Source organism: Morus notabilis, unplaced genomic scaffold (genome assembly GCF_000414095.1).
Source record: "Morus notabilis unplaced genomic scaffold, ASM41409v2 Scaffold3, whole genome shotgun sequence".
Classification (NCBI taxonomy): Eukaryota; Viridiplantae; Streptophyta; class Magnoliopsida; order Rosales; family Moraceae; genus Morus; species Morus notabilis.
In genome coordinates this window covers 157230-165241 of record NW_010359918.1, presented here as the reverse complement: position 1 = coordinate 165241, position 8012 = coordinate 157230, and positions in this window count along the sequence as shown.

The window sequence follows — 8012 nt, the reverse complement described above, 5'->3', positions numbered from 1 at the left end:
GGAAAGAGTTTGTATAAAAAGGTGGAAGAGGTGAGAGGTGTGAGGTGCCATGCAAAACAAGATGTTGACACGCACGGTGAGGACTTCGGACTCGGTGGGTCCACATTTTGTGTGACTTGTACAAGTGGGATCAGTGGGAGTTTGTATTTTGGCAAATTGAAGGTGGTGACTCATCAATTGTGTGTTTCTAATGGTCATGTCGTCTTTAGTCAGATTTTTTTTTGCCTCCTTGAGGAAAAAGTGGGGTTCAAAACGGCCAAGAGAAGTGATCAAGAAGCTTATTCTAGAGTTGTACAGCAGAAATGATTGAGGCCGTAGAAGAACATTTTTTTGCTGGTAAAAGTACTTTAATTTTGTTGTGTTTGACAAGTTAAAAGTCTAGCTAGACGATGAGCTATAATTAAGGGGGAGAAAAAGCCATTTCCATGTTATTTTGCTATGTCTTTGGCCGTTATTGTTTTTTTGCAGTTTGTCTATCAATTATCGTAGAGGTGTCAAATGGGCCAGGCCATCCATGGACGGCCCGGCCCAATCCAGCTCATAATAGTATCTGATTTGGTACGATCTGATTCGTTACTGTTACGGGTTGTATCGACACAACACGTGTAATGGACTAAGGCTGAGCCTCAACTTCTCAGCCCGCGGCCCAAGCACGTGGAGGCCCGCAGCACGGCCCTTATTCGGCCCGGCCCAAGCCTACAAAACGGCCCACGAAGAAACACATTTCATTTAGTCCAGTGGGCCCTTCGCGGGCCCAACATTCGGCACGTGACGGGCCTCCCGTTTGGCCCGTCACGTGCCTCCCGTTTGGCACGTGACGGGCCAAAAAAACTGAATTTCAACCCAAAAATCCCCTATAAATACCCCTTAATTCCACCATAAATCTCACAAAACAATTCACTCTCATCTTCTCATCTCATTCTATCTCTCAACTTGTCTATTTGATTTTGATTCTAAGTTTTTTTCTCACGTTCATTCATTTTCTAGCTCTTTCATTTACAAAGTTCAATCAAGTTCTATCAATTTCTAAAAAATGGCCTCACCAAACTTCCCTGATTTCACTACTCTTACTGAGCTTGGTGAGGAGACATTTTTTTAGAAAGAAATGATGCCTTCCAACCCCACCCCCACTGAACCAGAAAATGCTCCGGTGGATAATGCTTCAGTATACAACGAGGAAGCTGGAGAACGCAGCACAGGAAAAAGACCGCGAACTTCTCCGGCATGGCAGCATTTCACCGAGGAGTCCCGATCAAATCTAAAAACAGGTGAGATGGAAATTCGTGCGGTATGTAAGTATTGTAAAAAGCACTTTTCTAATAAAAATGGTAGGGATACTGGTCATCTGGATAGACATTGGAAAATATGTCTACCGTTGCACCAAGGTGGGAGTGTAGACTCCCGCCAACAAACACTATCACTCACATCACATGGGTTACAAAATTTTACATACGATGCACAACGTGCTCGTGAGGCACTAGTTAAATTTCTAGCTAGTGTCGAATTGCCTCTTTCTTTTGCAGATGATGCCTTCTTCGAAGAATTCATCCAGACAGCCTTTTGCCTACAATTTAAACGGGTAAGTAGAAACACAACTCGTTCTGATTGCATGAAAGTTTTTTATGCAATGAGACAATCTCTTATTGATAATTTTAAGACTTTTAATGCTACTATGTCTTGCACTTCTGATCTGTGGGAGGGGTGTAATAAAACTGGATATTTATATGTCACAGCCGCATTACGTTGATGACGATTAGGTTTACAAAAAAGAATAATTAGTTTTCGTTTATGTCCATATCCTCATAACGCAACAGTTATTTTTAGTACAATAATGGAAATTTTTGGGTTTTATGGGATATAAGATAAAGTTTTAACAATTACTTTTGATAATGCATCAGCTAATACAGCTGCAATTAATCTGTTTAAACGTAGTTTGAAACTGGCATTTGGAGGGGAAATTTTTCATCAACGGTGTGCATGTCACATAATTAATTTAGTAGTTCAGGCAAGAATTGAACATATCTCTGCTAATCTTACAAATATTAGAGAATCATTATCCTTCATATCTAGTTCTGGAGCTCGGCTCTAAGAATTCAAACAATATTACAGGAATAGCCAGATGTGCCTAAGAAAGTTTCCAACTGACGTGAGACATAGGTGGAATTCAACATATTTAATGTTGAAGGCAGCACTCCCGTATTCACAGCTTATCACGACATACGTAAACAGCAAGAATGATCAAATTTTAATTTCGATCCTGATTGGCAGATTGCTGAGTATTTTTTTAAATTTTTAGAAGTTGTTTACAATACTACTGAATTACTTTCTGGAGTTTATTATCCTACTGCACATTTAGCTTTACATTAACTATTTAATATTCAAAAACATTTTCTTATTATAGGGCTACACAACTTTTTAGAAATATAGTTAACTTAATGGAAAATAAATTTAAAAGTTATTGGTCAGGTTGTCCTATGTCATATGCATTGGCAACCATTTTAGATCCTAGGTGCAGAGTAGATGGAACTGAATCATTGATGACTGCTACCGCAGAGAATTTAAAAATAGATATGCAACTAAGTATTACTGACGCTAAGAAAATGTTTGAAAAAGTTTTTAGTTTGTATGAAGCAAAATATAGCACGGGTCAAAAAGAACAAGTAACTTCGTCGTCAACTACCAGTTCGGGGCCTAAAGGATTGTCGTGGAGTTTCTTGAAGAAGAAAGAGAAAACTGCAGGATCGTCCTCAACACAAGCGTCTATGGAACTAGTCAAATATTTTGAAGCAAATTTTGTAATCGATGACGACAAACTAGACATCTTATAGTGGTGGAAGAGCAAGAAAGATCGTTTTCCAACACTGTCCATAATAGCTCGTGACATTCTGACAACTCCAGTGTCAACGGTAGCATCAGAGCAAGCTTTTAGCGCAAGCAACCGAATTCTTGACGAGAAGAGAAGCAGAATGCATCCAGATATCTTGGAGGGACTAATGTGCGTTAAAGACTGGGAAGATGCCAGAAGACGAAAACAACAATACACAGATGATTTGATGCAAGAATATTTTTCTAACTTAGAAATAACAGAATCTTCTGGAAGCACTTAGGTTTGTAATTTACTATTCCTAGCTACTGCACTCTTTTTTCCTTCGCTAAGGTTTTGTCCCGATCTCCCCACGGGTTTTACTTAGCAAGATTTTTAACGAGGCAGTCATTTATGTGTACTCCTATTACGTCAATTCAATAAAATCACATCTTTTGGGGCATATGATATTTTTTTTAATTAAATTTTAAAAAAAAAATACAAGGGCCGGGACCGGCCCGTGAAGGGCCTGGGCCTAGGCCTGGCCCTGGCCCTTATGGACTAGGGCCAAGGGCTTGGACCGGGCCTGAGTTTTTCTTCTTAGGCCCGGCCCAGGCACGGCCCAGGCCCGTGATGGGCCTGGGGTCAAGCGTGCCGTGCTGGCCCGGCACGGCACGTTTGACATCTCTAAATTATCGTGTTTTTGCCTCATTATTATTGGTATATTTGGGTGGTACTTTCATGATTTATGCCTTGGTGATTTCCCTTCCTAAAATATGTTTTAGTTTTGGGTTTATTTTTTTGTCCTACTTTTTTGCTTGTTGATCACTTTCTATTAAATTAACTAGTTCATTATATGCCCTTTTGTAAAGAGAGGTGAACAACTAATGCGAGTTAGTCTGCAATTAATATTGGACAAATTTTAATTACTAAGAGTACAATTCCAAATGCAGCAATCTTACAATTCAAAACAATCTTTTTTCCTATTCTATATATTAAAAAAAAACACTGTTTTTCCTATCAAAAGTCTTGGAAGCTGGTGTGAAGCCTCTTGTACGTTGGCCAATTAATCAAAACCAAAGCACAATTAAAAAAAAAAAGGGAAAACAGACGTAGATATATATGGATGAATAAGATTTGATTATTAATGCTCCTATTTTTTGTCTCATACAGCAAAATCTATTACCTAACTATATAAGATGTTCGCACAGAAAATTCGTAAACAACGATATATATATATATATATGTACGTACATGTATTAGATTATTTAAAGAACATCTGATTTATGCACTGACGATTCATATATGACGATATAGACCTACAGGTTATTAGAATAAGTGGTATTTATTTATTTTAACAAGGGTAAAATTGTGTATTATCCTTTTTCTTTTTTTTTTTCCTATTTTGTATGGGGTAATGTCACAAAACATATTAATTTTAGTTTTTACTGGTGGATTCCGTTATTGATTCGGGATCGAATTTTTTTATATTTGAGGTCATTCGTGTCTTGTGTAATTTGTTTTTTATGAAATGAAATTTTTTATCCAAGAATGAAAATACCAATATCATAATTAAACTTTAGGTAGGTGGGTCAACTCCAAAATCAATTGATTAATTAAGAGCATCTTATTCTTTGTAAATAATATGCCAAAGCCAAAATATAATATAATAACTCTTCATTTATAAACGCTTAGACGTAATTTTTCTTAATTACGGATAACGATGGCGTCATCATATTAGAAAAATATTTCGGACACAAATTAGATAGTAGTAGATAGTTTATTAATCTATGCCTCCATTCAAAGAAAAATCTCGAAGTACTTAAAGCTAACCGTCTATGAAAGGACTTGTTAAAAAATAAAAATAAAAAATTATCATTGATATGTAGTAGGCTAGCAGTACATTAAAATTAACTTCATAATATCGGAACATATAATAAGACCTAACTGTTTTATTTTATTTTATTTTTTTCAATTTCTATGTGACATTTTTCGTTCACTCACGTATAGTGATCACATCTTCAATAATAATGAATAACAAAGCACTAAGTAGTCATTCATTAACTATGAAATTTAAATCTGCCATTTACAGTGAGGTTTTGTAATATTTATTACAAAACTCTCGTGACATTTCAAATATATATTTTCTTGCCAAAGAAAAAAATATAAACAAGGCACTAGACAAATAAGAAATTGCAAAAAACAAACGCAGAAAAAAAAAGGGAGGGTAACATTCTGATTTCTATGAGTACAACTCGAAAGGCAATGTTGGTTGGAGGATAAATAAAATAGTTAATAATGCCATAATGTTAATTATACAGTTATTTTTTTTTAAGACAATTGTTTAAAAACTTGGAAGAAGCCTAGCCATGGTAATTTTTTAATCAGGAGAGAATAGAATAACCAATCTTACAATTCAAACGGTCATTTTCCTCTCAAAGGTTGAAAGTTGGTGTGCCTTATTTTGCAATTTAGTTGGAGTAAAATCAAAGACAAAGCACAATAAATAAAATAAATAAAAAGGAATAAAGATCTTTTCTAATACACTAACATATCGATAGGCTAAATTTTTTAACTGTTAAATCTGTATAAAATTACGTATAAATCAAAAAATATACAGATTTAACAGTTACAAAAAATTTGACTTATTATTACACCGATATACCAAAAATCTCTCATAAAGAATAAAAGGATATGAATGTATAATGTTGATTATTTTGCTCCTTTTGTCTCATTCCACAGCAATACGTGTTATTTGTAATTAAAATATGTATATTTGATTTACAGGCCACAGACCAATAAAGAATATTTTTACATCGCTAGATTAACCTCTTGATCATGTGAATTTTGGAATAATTTATTCTCAACTAGAGGGAAAAGAAAATAATAAGCTCTTTTTCACACACTACTTTATAATGCAGGTACTAAGACTTGTCAAAACACTATTGACGCACCAGTTGTGTCAACAGGCACTTAACCTATCTCACAAGTTAATTAATTCCTATTTTCATACCTTTCCAACATACAGCAGTACCATATAGCATAATATACATACACACATAGGTCAAGTCTTCAATCCAGTATAGATTAAAGCGGTATATATATATATATTTTTAAAATATGTATATATATTTTTTAAATGTGTATTTTTTTTAAAATATGTATGTATATTATATAATTTATCATAAAAAATATACATATTTTAAATAAAAATATACACGTTTTAAATATATATATATTAAAAATATATATATACAAGTGCCGCTCTTATCCGAGATTAGAGACAATTTCTATCTATATATATATGACCAGTTTTAATTTTTTTGCCTCTTGATGAACATCATATATAAAAAACGAGAGGCAACAATTGATAGGAAATATTTTAAAGATTTTTATTTAAACAGGACTAAGTTTGTTTTTTTGTATTGAGCACTAATGAAAATGCCAGTACTTCACTCTCCAATTGGTGTTCAAACAACAACTCAACAACAATGAAAGTGACCGATAAGCTCATATCCATCTTATATACATAGTTATGATTGGATTTCTTACCTTTTATTCAAGAAAATATCTTCAATAGTTTAAGTGAAAAAGCTTTTCCTTTTTGCACGAAATCCCATCACATATACTGATAACAACATATCAAACTTTTAGGTGGGCCAACTTAAACATTAGTTGATTAAGATTATTTTCTTTGTAAAACCAAAATAAAATAATTATATTCTAACTTAGAAACGCTTAGATAAGTTACATATACTATGAATATGCAAATGAATCTTTCTTTCTTAATTAAGAATGGCATCACTATATTAGAAAATTAATAAGAACAAAGTATAGCTAGCAGTAGATAGTTTATTCTATTAATTTATGCCTCCATCCAACAGAAAAATCAATTGTGAAAGCTGACAATCCATTGAAGGAAGGAGTAGATAATTATCAAGCAGCAATTCCTTTTTACTGGCTAATGTATTATTGATCATTTTGAGTAAATAATGAATATGTTAAGAATTAGATGTCTTAAAAGAGAAAATAAATGGAAGAAAAATAACCAAATATAACACACATAATTTGTAGTGATTCACTCTTAATATAAAAGTTAATTATGTCCACTTTCAATCATTGTAAAATTTCACTATAATGAAGTACTACAAGAAAAAATCACACCCCTTAACTATTAGTTTATAATTTTCATTAAATTCATTTCTTGTTTCTCTCGTGTTAAGAGTTGAAGGGCGCGATGTAATAAATGTTTGATTAAATTTATTTCTTATTTCTAGACAATGGACAAGTGACAAAGTAGATATGATCTGCGGAATATGAAATTACGCAATGCAATATTGACCATAGAAATTTTAAGGGAGCATTGAACGCTACAACTGCATCTGAAACTTCAAAGTTTCAGTTATAAAACAAGGTTTAATAGAAGCCCCTCGACTATTAGTAGTGAAATGCTTATATTAAACACGAAGAAGTTGGAGGATATATCAACAGGGTTAGAAAACTTTACTAGCGGAGTTACTGGGCTTGTTCTTTTGCTGTTTTTGAGTTAGGTGATTTGAGTGTAGATTTTAAATTGAATTTGAGTTATAATTTGAGTTGAAGTTGTAACTTGAGTTTGTGTTTAGTTTTGTACAATTGAGTTATGGTTTGAGATAAAAATCTTTTTGAGTTTGTGTTTGAGTGAGTCAAAACTTAAATTTGTATTTAGATAGTATTTTAATAAAAACTCAATGCTAATGGAAAATTTTAATAGGGTATATGGGTGAGGTTTTATTCGTCTTTTCGTTGTCAACGCATAGAAAAAAAATCATCTCAATCAGAATTAAAATGAAAAAGTTATAACATTTTTAAGAATAGAAAAAATACTGTTAATTAATTTGAGTTCGAGTTTCTGAACTCGAGTTAAAGGGAAAACTTAAACTCGAGTTTTAATCTCAAACTCGAGTTCAAACTTAAAAGAACATGAATTTGAATAAACTTATAACTCAAGTTATTTTTTTTGAGTTTTAACTCAAAAATGGGACTGCCCGAACAGCCCCTGAGATTCCTTCATCCAAGGAGAAGAAGGATTGGTTGCACTTGCACCACATCCATCTTTGCTAAGGTTTTTCTTTAAAAAATAATAATAATAATAACAAAAAAAATTGTGCAAGAACTATCTAATGGTGGTCGAGTATTTTTCTTTTTTGTTTTTTCTTGATTAAAAATG